Raw genomic sequence first — 20,647 nt, forward strand, 5'->3', positions numbered from 1 at the left:
CGTGGGCCACTGTAAATATCTCAGCTGTGTGTTGAGATAAAAATCTCAATCCAACTGTCATCGTCGTCGCTTTTCGTAAGCATGTTTTTCAATATGTTATAGACTTATGTACGTATCAAAGGCTTCTTTTATTTAACTACTCTTTAAAAATGTACTAACAAAATTAAACAAGCATCCGAAAAATTGAATACATGTGAGACCTAAAGTACATAACAAAAATTTGCTCATACGCGTATGATCTTAGTTTTGTCATGTTCTTTCACGTAGAAAAAGAATTTTTGATGAAACATCTATGAGTCACACAAACGCATAAAATTTGCAAATCATTGCTTGTGGGGAATCGTCGGCCACATTTTGTGGAGTACCTTGGGCCACCTTTATTTTGGCGTTTTTATACACATTCAGAACTTAAAATACGTTTTTCCTACCAGCAATGTTTTCTTATGCCATATAAAGAGTTGTGAAAAATATTTTGTCCATTTTTTCCTATGCGATAGCGACGAACGTATATCCTTTATAAGGAATTTTGCCGAAACGTTCGCAGGCCAAGCCTTAGGAACTATCCGATCACACACAACTCTCTTTTTTATTTCTCCATCTGAAATCGCTTTGAAACAACTAAATAAATTATGAAATTTCAGCTTTAGGTCAACTTATAAACTTTGCACGTTATCTAGTCAATTAAGATTTGGTGGCTCCCGTTTTCCCACAGTTTTTTAAAATCCAAAAAGAAACTTTTTTTAAAACAATCAGAACTCGGGAAATTAATTTATTTGAAAAATAATGAAAAATGCCTAATGATACCTTCAAAATGTAGAAAACCTTTCCATTTATTTTTTTTCTTTCTATCTTTTATACTAAAGAAGCTATGAAGCAAAGGTCCATGAAACCCCACTCTCCCCTATCAATATTATTTTCTTTTTGACATCTTGTCAATTTAGTCATTACGGATTTTTCGGCTAAAATCCACTGCCAAGTTTATTGAATCGGGTTTTTTGCAAATAAATTTATGCACTCATGGGTTCTCCCTGACGTATCATATAATAATGGATCGTATAATTCTGCATTCTAGCGTTTCATGAATCATTTCGGTTTCTGAAATGGAAGTGATCCAATATTTTCCTGGCAACATTGTGTTGACCTTTTGAAAACCACAAAAAAAATGCAACCAAGGCTCTTGCTGCAGTAAAAACTTGAATATAGTTTTTTAACACTGAAGCATCTAAAGCCGCCGGACGACGGCTGCGGACAGCACTAGTGATTGTTTTAACGGTTTTTTTTTCCTCAGCCGTTTTGACCTTGTTGTTTTTCGGTTGGTTGGGATATAGATACATAGATGTGTATAGATGAACGTATATGAATAATTGGACCGGCTGGTCTTGGCACTTACTCTCGTTCGCTGCTCAGCTAGTTTGCCGTTGAAACCGCCGACTACACTAAACTTGGATGGTTTCTACCCACAACCCATCTGCAGTATTCCGGCACACACTTACTAAAGCAGTGGTCGCTGTCGGTTGCCAAAAAAGCAAAGACGAATTTCCATTCCCGCACGATTTGAAGGGGACTTAGTGGCGTCAGTGTAGTGTGATCCTCTTCGGATGTTGCGCTTGTGTCGGTCGACTGCCAGGCGATACATATACCTATAGGTAGCTTCGTGACATAAGACCCGCAAAAATCACTGCGGTACACTTTTATGGCGGGGTGGCCTTCACTGCTCGTTAACCGGATATGTGCTTTTACTGAAAAACAATCTCTCCCATTGCAGATGAAGGGAGTTTGAATACGAGTACAAACTAAAACGGGGTGCTTTTTACACGTAGGAACTTTTACTGCGTTTGCTCCGCCTTTTTACGGGATCATCAAAACAAAACACACGTACTGCAAAAATAAACTACTTTTAAACATTGAGCGAGCGTAGCAAAGTACCACTTCCTTTCCCCATACTCCGAGAAGAGAAGAAAGCACCAGAAAAAAACCCCGTACCAAAAGGCGAAAGATCTTGCAGAGGAGCGCCTCTTTCTTCTTACAACTACGATACGATGTGCTGTCGTATGTTTGCCAACACAAATCACGGACACACGGCTCTTCACGATATTTATAGCACTTCTGATTAAATTTTCATCACTGCTAGCATATTCCGTTGACCATAACGACGCTCTCGACAACAGCACGACGCGATGCCTCTTAGTAGTAGACGGACGACGACGACGCTTCACCTAGAGCATCACGCACCAGCATCCGCAGACGTGTTCAAGGGAAAACACCTAGAATACAGGAAGTCGATTACTTCGCTTCTTTTTTTTTCTTTGCTTGTGCCACTCTGCTGCTGCGGTTGTTTCACTTCGACGTTCCCTTCTGCTGAGTGACACACACAACTCCTTTCCCACCGGAAAGAGCAGAAGAAACCCCCCTAAAACAAACTTTTGCTGCCACGCACACGTGAGTTATCTCCTCCTTACCTGCTGGAACAGGTTTATCAGGTGAACTCGGCAGCAAAACGAAAACTTTACACACTTCCGCTTAGCTGCCCCACTCAATACAGGCAAAACCACACTTTCATCAGCCGCATTAAAATCGGGACTTTGGTCGTTTTTGGTGCAAAACCACAATAAACAGAAACAACAATACCCAACAATAAACCCCGAACCAAATACCCTTGCAGAAGGACAGAAGCAGAAACCGGACCAGCAATGGTCCTGCCTAATCCTTTCCCCCCCGCAATCCAACCTCTAGCTCTAGATTGCTTCCGAAGCAGCAGCAGCAGCAGCAGACCCAATGCGTAGGCCACACTTCAAAGCGTCGCGACACGGCAACCCGAAATTCAGAAACTCACCATCCGAACGGTTCGGGTAAAAGTCTGCAACTGACTTTCAAAATACTGCAACGTCTCCTCGTGCGTCGTCGATTTGTCAGGTTGTCCCCGTTCTATGTTAAGTCGACGTCGACGTCGTCGTCATCTTCGGATTTTCCGCACAGCTGAAAAGTGAGAGCGAGAAAACGGAGCCCGCAGACGGAACTCATTTTCCCGCCGCAGCACACAAAACAAGAGTGACTCAGCGCAGGTTGCTCAGAGATTGGGTCACCGTTCATTTTTTTGGATACCAAACAGAACAGCTGATAGACGAGCTACTTATGTTGTTATGTCGGGTGAATGTGTAGGGAAAATGAAGTCACAACCTGATGACCGGGAAAACCGGGTGGGTGTGTGCTCCACCACTCGATGGGATGTGGTGATAAAGGAAGAAGGGGCGGCGGGGAATTCCCACGGTTTACGGGAACGGGAATGGTAAACATAAGACAACAGTGCTAAACATAGGAAGTGCATGTTTAATTCCTCTCAGGATGGTGTACCTACCTGTTTGATAATTCAAAAAAAACTTAAAAGAAACCTGATTAAAAGCACATTCTTGATTTCTTAAAAAAAAAAATAGTTTATGTCAATCTTAACATAAAACTCTAAAGAAACTAATTTTAAAAAAGTGGTGGACGCAGGAAATTAAAATTCTACTTGCAAGAATGAATAACAAACACAAAATGTATCTCAGAAATCAAAACTATAGTAACTACATTGAATATAAAAAAAGCAAACGCACTTCTTAAACGACAAATAAGAACAGAAAAAAGGAAAACGTGGAATAAAACTAGTACAAATCTTAGGAATACTATGAAAATAATAGGAGGAGGTAAACCAGCCAAGAACAATAATTGGCTTTGGAATTACGAACAGCTAGCGAAAGATTTTATAGATCAATACTTCCAAGTTTTAAATAATCCGACTTTGTACATAATGAAGGAGACGGAAAATAAACTTTGATGAGTTAAAAGAACACTAAATTCCAGGAATCGACAATATCTTGTTCTATATCTTGAAAAATATTTAAATTGAACTACAGCTAAAACTTATAGAATTGCTATCAAATGTACTAGACACTGGAGAAAAATAAAGATGATCCCAATACTAAAACCTCATAAAGATCCTAACCAGGTGAACTCATATCGTCCGCTATCCATGATTTCGGTTCTACTTATAATGAACAACTTTATAGTAAAAAATAGACTAACAGAATATATTGACAAACATAACATTATACCTAGATCATTGTTTGGATTTAAAAAGCAAACGGTCAGCAGCCGCTGCCCGTGTTCTAGAGGATAGCGTTCAAGTCTTCTAATCCAGAGGTCATGAGATCGAGTCTCGGTCACGGCATACATAGTTCTCTTACTGTGGGTTGGTGGTATTAGCATTAGTAAAATTCTAGCCATTATATCTTTGAAAGATGTACGCTTTAGTCTTAAGTAGAATTTAGATCTCTTCAAAGAAATGTGAAGTTTCACTGAGATCCTATATGTATGTGTGAGTTAAAAAAAATTGCTTTAACACGTTCGTCGCCACGCTCATTTTGGTAGTTTTGCTAGCCGGGCCCGAAGAAATTTTCAGAGAGAGAAAGCAAAGAGGGAGAACTCCCATATTTGAAACGTGTGGCGAAGCTGAGCGGTAAACTCCAGTAAGAGAGCGTCACCTGCTTTTTGATGTGACGGGGCCCCCCAGGAAATACACCCGTCTGCCAAATATGGGTGACGTGGCGACGAACGTGTTAATACTAGTTTCGGAATTAAAAGAATCAAAACGGGACGGGGTAGTTATTATTGCTACTTTCTTTGACCTTACTTAAGCGTTCGACAATGTCGACATTGGAATTCTTTTTATAACATTAGAGAAAGAAAATATCCCACAGGAAAACACGAACTGGATATATTTCAACTTGAAAGAGAGAACTACAATATTAACTTTGAGAAACGGTTAACAGTTATTTATTTATTTTTTTTTACATTGTATACCGTCTCACGACATAGCTTGACGAACGTAATTCCTATAATTCACTCGGTCCATGGCAACCGTTCTCCAATTTCTCGGGCACCCCACGTTCGCCAGATCACGCTCCACTTGGTCTAACCACCTCGCTCGTTGCGCTCCCGCTCGTCTTGTTCCAACCGGATTCGTAGCGGACACCTTTTTTGCAGGACAGTTGTCCGGCATTCTCGCAACATGTCCCGCCTTAATTACATTCTGGATACTGGGTTCGCCGTAGAGTCGCGCGAGCTCGTGGTTCATCCTTCGCCTCCACAATCCGTCCTCCTGTATGCCGCCAAAGATGGTTCTTAACACTCGTCACTCGAATACTGCGAGTGTACGCAGGTCCTCCTCGAGCAATATCCATGTCTCGTGCCCGTAGAGAACAACCGGTCTAATGAGCGTCATTTACAAGTTACACTTAGTGCGAGGGCTAAGTCTTTTCGGTTAACAGATAGTTAATATTACAAATAAGGGATTACCACAAGGGTGCCCTTTAAGTCTAATATTTATTATAAGTCCAGTAATTAATATCTACACAAAGCAACTACATGAATTGACACAACAAGGACATTTGATACAGTTAGCAGATGAATTTATACTTCTAGTAAAATCAATCAATGCAACCACAGCAAGTAGAATAACTAACAACATGTTGAATAGATTAGCCATCATATTTGAAAACCTAAAATTAAAAATCCATTCAAAACAGCATCGATCATTTTTACAAATAAAATCCCCCGATCAATAGACCTAAAAATAGATAATCGAACGATTGAAATAGTAGAAAAACATAGGTTTTTAGGAGTTATCATAGATCATAAACTAAATGACAAAACTCATACACAAGATACAATAAAAAAGTCAAACGAAAAACAAACATCCTTAAAATGATAAACAGGAAACAGAACGGAGCCCATCCGAAACAAATGCTCCAAATACGGAATAACTGTATAAGCTGCGGCTGCAAAAAAAACTTTTCAGAAACTAGAACCAGCCTACTTACAGGCTTTAAGATAATCAATGAGACTATTGACCTCAACCCCAATCCAAGTAGTACTTGCTCAATCTGTTGAAATTCCTCTTATTCTAAGAGGACTATAAAGGAAGTTTCAAAAACCGTATACAACAGAAATAGTCCTTTAATGTTAACAAGAAAGTAACTTCAAAAGAAAAATAAAAAATCATCATTAATGAACTGTTGAATAATAACTATTAATTTGTTTATAAAATTTACACGGATGGATCATTGATTAATGGTAAAGTAGGATACGGATACTATGTTCCGCAAGGACTAATGTCCTACAGTGGAAGACTTAAGGAAGCCCGATCAGAAGAGCATATCAAAATTACCTATCTCAATGAGATATTATTAACTTATTCAGATATAGCTTTGATATCAAAATCTTCTTTATAATCGTTTAAAAAAAACCATTTATATCTCATTTGATACAAACAGAAATTTTTCCTGCCTATGTTTGCTCACTTGGAAACCTTTTATTGGAACTCTGAAGCTCTCCCGATCAGGAGAGCATATCAAAATTGTTACACAAACCCATCTCAACGAGATATTATTAATTTATTCAGATATAGCTTTGATCATAATCTTCGTTTTAGTCGTTTCAAAAAAAAAAAAAGATTATATCTCTTTTGATATAATCAGTTTTTTTTCTGCCGGGTGAGCAAATGCTTCGAAATATTTTATTGGAAGTTTGAAGATATCATTCCAATGCACCAGGCATGGTTCTGTGGTAGCGTGCGAGCCTCTCAACCTGCAGGTCGAGGTTCGAATCTCCTGGCTGATGCCCGAACATTTGGAAACAATGCATGAAAGTTTGAGTACAAGTCAGAGGAGGTAGTCCATTGAATAAAAGTAATGCGTGTGAGTCAAAAATAGCATACATGATTGTATGCAAGACTCATATTTTTGCATTTTAATGGTCTACATCCTATCTGATTGAGATATAATCTTGATATAATGCTAATAAGGGGTGATATAATTTAGTTATGCCTGCATGGAATTTTTGTTATAATTTGAGATATTTTAACATCCTACGGCTACGAGTACTAAATTATATCTCATTTTGATAGGAGAAAATTGAATATCAAAATATCTCATCTTGATATAATTTTGTTTTTCTCTTTTGATCGGGAGAATATACGATTATGAATGCTGGATTTACTGCCATTAAACAAGCAATAGAAAATACAATATTGAAATATCAACAAGAAATTTTAATTCAAACTGACTCCCAAAGTGCTTGTTCACTTTTAAAAAGGGATTTTACGGACAACCATATAGCAGCAACTATCAAAAACACAGTGGAAGATAGTAATATATCGAAATTAATAATACAATGGATTTCTGGTCGCTCAGGACACATTGGAAACAAACGAGCAGATTATGCAGCCAAGCTAGGAACAACACGTACACAAATAGAACATCATCACCTAACAAAGAACGATTTACTTATAACATTTAAGAGAAATATAGTCAAATAATGGCAAAATACGTGCAACAATATCTCATGAGAAAAGGGAATATTTCATTTTAATCACACACCTACAGTAAACCTAGGCCCATGGCTTAAGAACACAGATTTCAGTACATTAGATGTTATCATCCTTAACAGACTTAAATCAGGACACACAGCGACTAAAGAAAGACTCGCCAAATGGAATTTGGTTGGGTCTAACTTATGCGAAACCTGTCAAACAATTGAAAGCGTTGATCACATACTTTTCTAATGCATCAATTTAAATCAATTAAGATCTAAATATGATATACCGTAATCCGGGGTAATATTGATCACTTTTTTCAATATATTTCGATTATTTTTTCTGTTAAGGGGAATGTGGCATGTGTTAAATTTTTAAAACCAGTACTGCACTCCTATAAATGTAAAACATGGATGCAGAAATTTATTACACCTCTTTAAATTTGATTTAAAAATCGTTTTTGTTTCTGTTCAGAATTTGATGCTTTGGGGTGACAATGATCAGTCTCTATTCTGACGTTTTTAACGAGTTTTCTTGATCATAAAGGATACAAAACACCTTCATAATATTTACAAATGCTAGTTTATCAATTGAAGCTTGATTTTAGACGTTTTATTTCAAAAATATTTATAATCGAAAAAAGATCTATGATGCCGCCTACATTTAGGGGCAAAAATAAATATAATTGTTAAATAGTTTAAGCTTCAAAATACAAATGAAATTTTACCTTTACACATTCCCCTAGGCCCTCCCACTATTTTCATTTTCATTTCTTCTTCAAAGTCACGATTAGATAGGGTTCCTATTCATTAGTTCAATACGGGCTTACTCTTAGAAAATGTCCTTGTTTTTTAAATATCAAAAATTTATCATTAAATGACAATAAAAAATAGCACTTTAACTGTTCATATGCAAAGAAAAACAATTGTTTATTCACATACAACAACCCATATGCTTCTAAATGCTTTTTGATATCATCAGGAGAGCTGTTTGTTTGTGAGCCTTGGAAAAAAAATATTTTAAGATTTTGAAATAAGATTTTTTACTAACCGTAAAAAAAATCATAATCCAACCAAATTTTGCCTATTTGATACTCATTTAATAGGCTTTTAAACGTAGAAAACAGTTTTCAAAAATTCAAACTAGAGACTGAGTTATTGATGATAATGTGGATAAGTTTATTGATGGTCAAATTTACCCCGGTGATCAAAGTTACCCCGTTTTACGGTACTTACCAACAAAAAACATCTTATCGAAGTCCTCAAAGGAAAAACGTCACTGAACTAAAACAAACATCTGGCTTCCTGTGAGACACCAAAATGAATATATGAAGATACACCAAACCAATAAACAAGTAACAATTATATCTATACACCAAACTCATTCGACTTTAATAACTGATTTTACCCCACGAAATAAGAACAAACGGTCGTTTTAAATACTGGCAAACGGGGCATCATGCAACACCGGGGTAAGATGCAACATTTATATGACACCACACTGAATGAATTTTTAACTTAATGGATTGTAATAAAGTTATCATTTAATGATTAAAAATGATGATGACATAATTTCTCGCAACTTAAGCAAGTTTTTCAAAGATTTTTATTTTTATACTAGCTGACCCGGTGTGCATTGCTACACCTTGCAAAAATAAATGTTATTTGAAAAATTTATTCAAATTTAGATTTTTGTAAGAGTTTTAAAAATCAAACCTCATCATGGTTTAGAACCAACAACTTTGAAATGAGAGCTGCAGCTGGAGTTCCGAATTGCAATTCAAAGATGGTATATATTATTTACTGAAGCTTGATCTCTAAACTTGATTTTCAAGATTTGAAATTTTTACTCTGTTTTTAAAGCTACATAATGACTCAAATAATGTCAATATTTATGGATTTTCCACCTTTTTTCCCAAAGTGGGAAGTAACGAACTTCCATAAAAAAGATTTGTCATATCTATTTTTAAGTTATGCCAAATATCCGTACACAAAAAATCCTCTTTTAAAATATGATCCCTTCTTTAAAAAGCTCTTTATCTTAAACTTACATGGGAGTTCCTCCATCTTTTCCAATTTTGTCCCATACTGCTTGAAGAAGGTAGGCTCATTTACCTGGCTCGAGTTTACATAAATTTCTAATTGAAAGAAAAGATTCGCATATTGGAATTTATTGCACATTGTACTTTATGGAAATAGAATTTTTAAAACCGATCAATAGCGTGAGTCGGGACAGTTTTTTGAGTGTATTTCTAAAATTCTGTATTATGAGCACTTCCAGCCCCTGATTAGCTTTAGATGATGTATTTTTTGGAGTTAAAAAAATAAGCTATCGAAATTTGAAAAAAAAACGATGAAAGATTTTTAACAAAAACACTTTTATGTTAAGTACGTACTTGAATTGGTATGTAAGCAAAAAGTACGATGTTTTTTAGAATTATTTACATTTATAAATTTGTTTCAGTTGTGTTTTTGGGCCGAAGTAATAATTTTTAGAAGAAAACATATTTTTTGGTAACAGAGAAAATTTGAACGTTTGAACATGCTCTAGTGTTCCTTGAAGGCAAATTCTTTCGGAAAATGAACTCCCTCGCTTTTGATCAGTTAAAAATCAAGTTTGTTTCCCTGATATCTTTCATCAAAAATCAGTTCGTTTCCCTGATATCTTTCACTAATGAACACGTTTGTCCTATCTTATCTAATTTAAAGAAAAGGCTCTTGATCAGTTCATGTGTTGGATCGGATTTTTTGATCTTCTTTTTCAGTTAAGTACATTTTTAAATGTTCAACAAAATGTTTCCGATCTACCTCTGCAGAAAACATCTTATTCATACTTCTGTTATCAATATGATTCAAAAATAACCTTGTAGGCAAAATGGGTTAAAAAATTGTATGTAAATTCTTTACTCTCAGTATTTTTTTTTTCAATTGTCCGTAAAGTGTCATACCATTATTTCATTAGCATCAGGACTAAATTTATATTTTTTAGACAACAAATGCTGTATGGACAACAAATATGGAAGTATTTTTACCAATCCGTGTCATATCAAGGCGTCATTTATTTCAACGTGCTGTGTACAATTAAGCAAGAAAAAACATATCTAGGTTGCATATCGCCCCCACGTGCATAAGAAATATAGGTACTTGGTTGAGAAACAGGCGCCTAATTGTTAATTTTTTCCAGTGATCAAAGAACAGAATGCTTTGGTTACTATCCACTTGCGACTACGTTTTCTTGACCATAGAGACGGAAAACAAACCCCTCAAAGAAAAGAAAATCTCTCAAAATGGATTCTTAGGACTTTTCAATTTCAGATTTTGTTAAAAATAATGTATATGTTTTACTCGATCGGCAAAATATCAATCTGGGTCACATCTAGGCGTCATTAATAACCATGTGCTGTACAAATGAGCTAGGAATCAAGTAGAAAAAAAATCACATCAAGGCTTCATATCGCCACCCCTCGCATTGAAAACATGCTTGGTTGAGAAATACGCGCCAAAATATTCCCACTGATCAGTATGCTATGTCATGGTTACTATCCTGTCTCGACGTTGGCTCGCGACGCCTCGACCATGGAGATGAAAAACAAACCGCCCAAAGGTAAAAAAAATCTCGAGAAAATGGATGTCATGACTTTAATTTGCTTCAAAAAACTACAAATTTTGTATGGAAGCCCCCCCTCCTTTAAGTCGGATGGGGTTTTAACTATTATAGAAACCATCTCCGGCCACAAAAACCCTCAGATGCCAATTTTGACGATGATCGGTTCAGTAGTTTCCGAGTCTACAGGGAACAGACAGACAGACAAACATTCATTTTTATATATATATCTATATATATAAAAATGAATTTCTGTCTGTCTGTCAGTCTGTCTGTCTGTCTGTCTGTTCCCTATAGACTCAGAAACTACTGAACAGAGTTACGTGAAACTTGGCAGGTGGGGGTATTGGAGGCCGGGGAAGGTTCCTATTATGGTTTGGGACATCACCCCCTAACAGGAAGGGGGGGAGGGGCCTCCCAAACAAAAGACAATTTTTTGCATAACTCGAGCACCAATCAAGCAAATGGTATCAAACTTGACATGGGGTGGTATTTGGGAACGGAGAATATTTCAATGAATGTGAGGTACCCCTCCCTCCTCTCAGCGGGGTGATAGGAAGGGGGGAGGGGGGCTACCTTACAATTTTTCATATAACTCGAAAACTATTCAAGATATTGGAACCAAATTTGGCATGGGAAGGTATTTTGATACAAAAAATATTTCAACTATTTTTTGAGACCCCTCCCTTTTTGCAGTTGAAAGGGGGAGGGGCCTCTTTCATATTTTTTACATAACTCAAAAACTTATAAAGCAAATGGAACCAAATTAGGCATGGGAAGGTATTTGGATACGAAAAATATTTCTATGATTATTTGAGACCCCTCCCTCTTTACAGTAGGGAGATATAAAGGGGGGAGGGGCCCTCTTTATTATTTTTACATAACTCAAATACTAATCAAGCAAATGGAACCAAATTTGGCATGGGTGGATATTTGGGAACGTGATATGTTCTAATGATTGTTTGAGACCCCTTCCTTCTTCCAGCGGGGAGAAAGGAGAGAGGGAAGTTCCACACAATTTTTATTGCATAACTCAAGAACTACAACAGCAAATGAAACCAAATTTGGCAAGGAACGATATTTGGGTACGAGAAATGCTTCTTTGAATATTTCGTATCCCTCAATCCTTCAAAAAGGTGGATGAAAAGGGGGAGAAGAGGTCTCCCTTACAATTTTCAGTATAACTAGAGATCTGATCGAGCAAATTTGAACCATATTTGGCATGTGAGGGTATTTGGATACGAGAAATGTTTCTATTATAAATTGAAGCCCCATTCTTTTTCAGCGAAAAGATATAAAGGGGAAAGGGGGGCTACCATACCTTTTTTTTGCATAACTTGAGAATTAATAGAGTAAATGAAATAAAATTTGGTATCAAAAATTTTTTATGAATACTAAGTTCTCACCCCTCCATTCAACGGGGCGAATGGAAGGGGGGGGGGGGGGTTGGTACATCCTTTCAAATTTATGCATAACTCAAAAATTTACATCGTATATAAAACCAAATTTGGCATGGGATGGTATTTCAATACGAGAATTTTTTTATGTCAAACAATTCCTTTCTGGCAGTGGGAAGAAAGATTAGAATTGGAAATAAAGGAAGGGAAGAGGAAAGCCTACATTTAACCTTTTTTTTACAAAATCCGAGAAATGGACAAAACTTAACATGGAAAATCATTTTGGTATGATTCTATGATTATCTGACACACCATCCTCCTTTCAGTGAGTAGGTACACATGGGAGGAGGGAGATGAGCCCATACAATTTTGTTAGCATTAGTTCTCAATTTTTGCTAACGAAGCCAACAAATGGAAACAAATATGGCATGGAAAGGTACTTGGTTACGAGATATGTTTCTACGATTGTTTTAGACCCTTACGCTTTACAATGTAGAGAGGAAAAGAAAGGAGAGGGTTCCATAGAAATTTTGTTGTAAAGCTTATAAAATTATCAACCAATGGAACAATATTCTATACAAGAAGATTTTTGAGAACAAAAAAAAATGGGTACGATTATTAAAAATCACGATCTCCATTCAGCAGGGGGAAGGGAAGGACAGGGGGCGGAGTGGGCTCTCTTATCAGTTTTTTAGCATAAATTCAGAACATATTAAGCAAAACCAACCAGATTTTATCAGTTGGACTGTTTGCGTACGATTTATTTGGAACCCTCCTTTTTTAGGGCGGAGCTTAAAGAAACAGATTTAAATTACCAGATCTTTAACACAAATCAAGATGTAGCGGTTGCTTATGAATCATGTTATATTTTGAATTAAAATAATGCCAACCAATCTATAAAAATTTGAATAAATTCTGAAAATATCATTTTATTTTGAAAGGTGTAGCAAAGCACACCGGGTCAGCTAGTATATAGATAAAATTTGAAAAACCGAGCAAAAAATGAACAATTTTTTTTTACATTTTTCGATGCCGTGAAAAACTTTACCCAGTATGACGGATTGGCTTTATAATATTACCTACAAACTTTTTACTGGTTTTCTCATGCTATACCAACACTGTTGGTGTAAAAATTATTTTCGAACAATCACCCAATTTTTTAAATAAATATTTGTATTATTTAGTTAAAAATGAATGTTTGTCTGTCTGTCTGTTCCCTATAGACTCGGAAACTACTGAACCGATCATCGTCAAAACTGGCATCTGAGGGTTTTTGAGGCCGGGGATGGTTTCTGTAATAGTGAAAACTTCATCCGACTTGAGGAAGGAGAGGCTTCCATACAAAATTTGTAGTTTTTCGAAACAAATTAAAGTCATGACATCCATTTTCTTGAGATTTTTTTTTCCTTTGGGTGGTTTGTTTTCCGTATCTATGGTCGAGGCGTCGCGAACCAGCGTCGCAAAAGGAAAGTAACCCAGGCATAGCACACTGATCAGTAGGAATATTTTGGCGCGTATTTCTCAACCAAGCATATTTTCAATGCGAGGGTGGCGTTATGAAGCCTTGATGTGATTTTTTTTCTACTTTATTCCCAGCTCATTTGTACAGCACATGGTTATAAATGACGCCTAGATGAGACCCAGATTGACATTTCGTCGATCGAATTAAACATACATTTTTTTTGCCATAATCTGAAATTAAAAAGTCATGGCTTCCATTTTTAGAGATTTTCTTTTATTTGAGGGGTTTGTTTTTCGTCTCTATGGTCAAGCAAACGTCGTCGCAAGTGGATAGTAACTAAAGCATACTGTACATTGATCGCTGGAAAAATTTAACAATCAGGCGCCTGTTTATCAACCAAGTACATATGTTGCTTATGCACGTGGGGGCGATATGCAACCTAGATGTGTTTTTTTTCTTGCTTTGCACGTGGTAATAAATGACGCCTAGATGTGGCACGGATTGGTATTTTATCAATCGAATCATAACCATTCGACTTTTCTTTCAAGGAACATTAGAACATGTTCAAACGTTCAACTTTTTCTGTTAAAAAAAATTAAAAATTATGTTTTTTTCTAGAAATTGTTACTTCAGCCCAAAAATACAAATGAAACGAATTTAGAAATGAAAATGGGAGTTTTTTATTTTGAATAATTCTGAACAAACTATAGAACTTTTTTATTACATACCTATTCAAGTACGTACTTAACATGAAAAGTGTTTTTGTGTTACATGGCTGCATAAAAGAGACTTTTCATCCGCTTCGTTTTTGAAAAGCGAGACTTTAGAACTGATATTTAACTGGACGCAAAATATTTATAAGAAATTTTCAACTTACACGGTGGGGCAAGAGCAAACGTCGAACTTTTAAGAAATTCATCTTCAAAATCTGGGAAGACCAGAACGAGTATTCTTAAATGTATTTGTAAATGACCTTTGTCTTTCCCTTTGAACGGCATTCGTTAAAAGTGGAGTAAAAACATAAATTTATACTGCAGGAATACTGCAGATATATCAGTGAAACTTGATAGAACAAAAAACAGGAATACGTATTAAATCCATTTTAAAGCCATTACTCTGACGCATCTGTAAATAAGCTTTGCATTGACACTTTCCCAAATATACGGGACGAATGTAAACTTAATAAATTGTTTTTGCCAGCATTTTTGAATATTTGACTTTCTGCATTTGATATTTTTTTAATATTTATATTTTTTGCCGTAGTAAATTTATTAAAAAAAAGAAATTTGCACTGTATTTAGTACATAACTAATTTAAAATATTTTTCATTACCATGATAAGTGCTGTTTTGGAAAACTTCAAGCTATAATGTCTCAAGTCCACGAGTTTGGAATATGGCAAAACATTTTTTTAAATTAATTTTGGCGCGAAAAGGATAGATATTCAAACTGCTTCGTAGGCGAGGATGGAGAAAAAAGCTGTTTGAAAATGGTTATTAAAAATCCTCTTTATCGTTTATTTTCAAATTTCTATAGCTTATATTTTTAACTCCATAAAATACCCCAAATGCTTTCTAAAATCTTAATTTGGATAAATTTTTACCAATTTCACTTATTTTCGGAAGGTGTAGCAAAGCACAACGGGTCAGCTGACCCGGTGTGCTTTGCTACACATTCCAAAAATAAATGTAATTAGTAAAAATTCCTTCAAATTTGGATTTTTGTTAGCACTTTTTTAAGTCAAATCATCATAGTTCAGATCCAACAACTTTGAAATGAGAGCTGCAGTTGGAGTTCCGAATTGCAATTCAAAGATGGCATATATTATTTACTGAAACTTGATCTCTAAATTTGTTTTTCAAGATCTGAAATTTATACTTTGTTTTTAAAGCTTCATAATGACTTAAATAATGTCAAAATTTATGGATTTTCCACCTTTTTTTTCTTCAAAGTGGGAAGTTACGAACTTCCATAAAAACATTTGTAACATCTTTTTTTGAGTTATGCTAAATATCCGTACGCAAAAAAACTCTCTTAGAAAATATGATCCCTTCTTTGAAAAGCTCTTTATCTTAAACTTACATGGGAGCTCCCCCATCTTTTCCAATTTTTTCCCCACTGCTTGAAGAAGATAGGCTGATTTACCCGTCTCGAGATTACATGAAAGCAATCAATGAACAGTATGTTTTGGTTACTATCCACTTGCGACGAACGTTTGCTTGACCATAGAGACGAAAAACAACCCCCTCAAAGAAAAGAAAATCTCTGAAAATGAATGCCGTGCCTTTTCAATTTCCGATTTTTGCAAAAAAAAATTGTATCTATATGTTTATTCGGTCGGAAAAATGTCAATCTGGGTCACATCTAGGCATCATTCATAACCATGTGCTGTAAAAATTAGCTAGGAATCAAGTAGAAAAAAATCACATAGGGGCTTCATATCGCCACCACGTTCATTGAAAATATGCTTGGTTGAGAAATACGCGCCAAAATGTTCCCACTGATCAGTATGCTATGCCATTGTTACTATCCTCTCGCGACGTTGGCTCGCGACCGACGCCTCGACCATGGAGACGAAAAACAAACCGCCCAAAGGAAAATAATCTCGAGAAAATGGATGTCATGACTTTGATTTGTTTCGAAAAACTACAAACTTTGTATGGGAGCCCCCCTTTCCTTAAGTCGGAGAGGTTTGTTACTATTATAGAAACCATCCTCGGCCCCAAAAACCCTCAGATGCCAAGTTTTACGATGATCGGTTCAGTAATTTCCGAGTCTATAGGGAACAGACAGACAGACAAACATTCATTTTTATATATATATAGATATAGATAAAATTTGAAAAACCGAGCAAAAAATGAACAATTTTTTTTTACATTTTTCGATGCCGTGAAAAACTTTACCCAGTATGACGGATTGGCTTTATAATATTACCTACAAACTTTTTACTGGTTTTCTCATGCTATACCAACACTGTTGGTGTAAAAATTATTTTCGAACAATCACCCAATTTTTTAAATAAATATTTTTATTATTTAGTTAGGTGTCTGGGGTAAAATGCAACAAAATGTAATTAGAAGAAACACCTTGTAAATCTCGTTTCTGTGCTGAAATATGAATGATTTGTATCACGCGTTTGTAAACATTGTAGTTTTAATCATCCAAACATTTATTTTTTATGATTTCAGCCTGTAAAATTTTTTGTAGTATTATTCAACCCCTAAATGTATACAGCACCCTTATTTTCGGAAAAAATGTAAAAATTAATTTTTAACAGACCAAAAAATTACTGCAATTGGTGTTTTCAAGCGTAATGGCATCGCAAATATATTTAAAACTAGAAATTTTCATACGTGTTCATAATATTTTTCATTATAAACCAAGTTTGTTGCAAGTTACCCTATTTTCTAAGGAGGGTGAAAATAGCATGATTTTAGAAAATTGAAAATAAGTAAAGAACCCAATAATTTTTTTAACTTCGCCAATTTGATGTTCCATCGTCCTTAAAACTTTGGATGCATAAGGGGTAGGATTAACTGTGAACATAAGTTTTTAAGAAGCCATTGACGTTGAAATTTTATACATGTTGCTCCAGTTGTCGGTATCTAATATTGTGTCAGGTTGTGAAGTAAATTGTATTAAAAATGTATAAACCGCCAATCATATGTGAAACTCGTCACAAGAGGATATGTTCTCAGATTTTCAAAAATTACATATGTGAAAAATCAATTTATTTTTCTCATGATTTCTGTTATTTGTTTACAGTTAAATCGAATACCAGGTCACAGGTTTTCAATTTTTCAAATGATCGATATGTTCGCATATTTTACGAGCGTTTGCTGTAAGTGCAGAAAAAAATGAATCTTTTTAGAGCCACCTTAAGAACCTATTTCTGGATTAATTTTAAATATTCAATATTGAAAAGACGTTATCATATCTTCAAAAAATATTTCCAACATGGCTTGGCATTCCGTGGATGAACACTACTTTTTGCAAAACGTTGCTTTTCGATCACATCAGGATACAATCGTAACAACACAAGCTGAATATCACAGTTCAATACATCACTTTCTTTTCAATCAGGTACTGAAAGGTATTGATTATCGGCTATTTATATAAATTTCTGCTGAAACATAAACTGTAAAACTATAAATAACTAAATTTAATTTATCGGCCTTGCGGTGAAAAGTGATGTCCTTTTTAATAGGGACATCTAACGATATCCTCACGGGCCTACTGAACAAAAATTTGATATGTGATGATATGCTTCTAAACAAATTCTACCCGCTCATTTTCAACATCTTTCATTTCATCTAACCTTCTATCCACCTATATAAAAAAATGCATAATCTTTAGATGTCCCTACTAAAAAGGACTTCACTTTTCACCGCTGGCCTGATAAATTAAATCTACAAATATAAATTACGGTGATTAATCCTTCATAAAACTATAACTAACTTTTTGAAATATTTCGAAGTAAAGATGAATCAACTTACGTTTCAAGTGTTATTTTATTTTCGAAAGAGTCTCTGGTTGTCACGGATAGATGAACAAAGCTAACGACTTCCCTGATTAAAATTTTGATTTTCGAAAAGTGGTAAAGTAGTGCTATTTGGTGGCGACATTGCCTCTCACTCGGCTCTTGTTTTACGTTTTGCGAAGAATGAAAATGGAGTGTCCCGTCTGTTTATCTGTGATAAGGTATTTATTTTAATTTCTGTCTTTCGATAATAATTATAGCAGTTGTCAATTTTTTTCAAGATTTTTTTATAAATAAATTAGGTATTTGAAGATTTCATTTCATAGATTTTTGTTTTATATTTACTTATATTAGATAGCAATAAGCATATTTTTTCACAAGCATGACCTTTTGAGGCATTGGTAAAAATTAATGAAATATTTAGACATAAATGTGAGAGGTTAAATTTGCAATTCACATCTAACTTATTTTCTACTCCTGTTAAATTGAAAACTTAGTTAGTTTAGTTTGAAGCTTTGTTCAATAAGAATCTGCAATATAATTTATTTTATTTACATGCTATATAAATTATGTTAATCGAATAACCAGTTAAATATGTTCTCAGTTGACTTTTATATTGAAAATGAAATACAAATTTGGCCATAAAAAGTTATGATTAATAATCTATTTCATGATTTAATTTATATGTGTGACTTATTTTTATTTGTCTTGAAAACTAACTCTGATCAAAAATAATATTTAAATTTTAAATCCAGAATCAAAACTATGAAACTGCAATCACCTATAATTTGGATCCTTTATGAAATTCTCACATAGATTTTTTAATCTTGATTAGGTATAAAACTTAACTTCAAGCTGAATTTGAATTTTTAATTTTGATACCGAATCTGAGTACTGCCTTTTGAACCTGAGTTCGAAATTTGGATTCCGAATTTGAAATGATTTCTGGAACTAAATTCCAAATAATAATTCTTGCTTATTATGAGCTCAAAAAATTGGATCAAACTTGATGGAACTTCAACTTGTAAATCTGAATGAAAATTGGGAATGATGAAACTGTTTCTGATTTTACAATTCTTGATCACTATTATGAAGCTTTCTTTAGTTCCAATTCTGCATACGAATTGAAAGTACAAATTTCAAATGTTCAAAATGGTCTGTAATATTTAATATTTTCTTTTCATATTCCGAAATGGTGAGTTTCTTATAAAGTAGTTTAAATGCAAAACTAAGATTCGAATAAGGTTGAAAAATGGTTGAAATTGAAGTTTCGTGAAAATAAACTGGATACAGAATCCGAATTTTTATCACATACCTTAAATTTATTAAGTATTGGGAATACTTGATCCATTTTTCTTATTTTCATCATATCTTTTATAGAAAATTTTGCTACTGCATTTTCTGACAGCATATTATTTTAAGTTTATATGCTTTAAAACTAAGAATAATACATGAACCCGTTGATGAACTAAAAGCATTTTCGTAAGACAAAAAATTTGTTTTATTATTTAAGTAACAGGAGTCTTGATTCCGCCGCCTACCGTGGCCTAGAGGATATCATTCCAGTCTTCTAAGCCAGAGGTCATGAGATCGAGTCTCGGTCACGGCATACATAGTACACTTTCTGTGGGCTAGTGGTGTTAGCATTAGTAAGATGCTAGCCATTATATCCTTGAAAGATGTACGCTTTAGTCTTAAGTAGAATTTAGATCTCTTCAAAGAAACATGAAGTTTCACTGAGATCATATATGTGTGTGTTCGTTTTTTTTTATTAAAAGTGTCTTGATCCTTAATTCAGGGTGCCCTGACTCTAAGCGAATGTCTAGTTAAATTCGAAGATTAAAGGTGGCATATTAGTCTGTAAGTATCAGACAAAGAGGAATTTTCCCAAAATTTGTCTACTACCCTGCATACATTAACGCGCAATTTTCTAGTTTTCTAATAAATACAGTTTTTAGTCGTTTTGTACAGATAATTAGTGGGTGCGTAAGTTGTTAGACAGATATTAGTGATTCTATGATAATCAATGATCACAATCCATTTTGAAGAAAAATATTGAAAAAATGTTATTATTGAAAAAAATGTTATTATGTTGAAAAAATGAAAAAATGTTATTATGAAATTCAATTTATATTCATATGATTAACATATTGGAGAAAATATTTTTATTTAATTTTTTTCTTGAGAGAATAATTTAAAAGTGATAAAAAAAGATCTTAAAATGACAATTTGTTAAATTTTTCAAACAAAGTTCAATAACACGTGAATTTTTTTTTTCAAATTTGTTGAGATAACAGCATTGTTGTTTTGTTCTATTTAGCACATTTTTCTAACAAAATTGATATTTGTAATACA

At 34.6% G+C, this 20,647-nt stretch overlaps 1 long non-coding RNA gene across 4 annotated transcripts in view; it reads right to left on the bottom strand.

Annotated features, from left to right (window-relative positions):
- The window catches only part of LOC129754763 (uncharacterized), a 55,460-nt gene extending 52,545 nt beyond the window's left edge, over positions 1 to 2,915 (bottom strand). The window contains exons 1-3 of one of the 4 annotated variants that reach the window (XR_008739089.1): positions 2,728 to 2,856; positions 1,984 to 2,264; positions 1,391 to 1,878 (exon numbers count right to left, since the gene is read on the bottom strand). This is a non-coding gene — a long non-coding RNA (uncharacterized LOC129754763). Of the gene's footprint in view, positions 1 to 1,390; positions 2,265 to 2,727 lie in introns of all 4 variants that reach the window. The other 3 variants (XR_008739088.1, XR_008739087.1, XR_008739090.1) reach the window with 3 other exon arrangements.
- Between the last annotated feature and the right edge of the window lie 17,732 nt (positions 2,916 to 20,647).

The sequence above is a fragment of the Uranotaenia lowii genome, chromosome 3 (genome assembly GCF_029784155.1).
Source record: "Uranotaenia lowii strain MFRU-FL chromosome 3, ASM2978415v1, whole genome shotgun sequence".
Lineage (NCBI taxonomy): Eukaryota > Metazoa > Arthropoda > Insecta > Diptera > Culicidae > Uranotaenia > Uranotaenia lowii.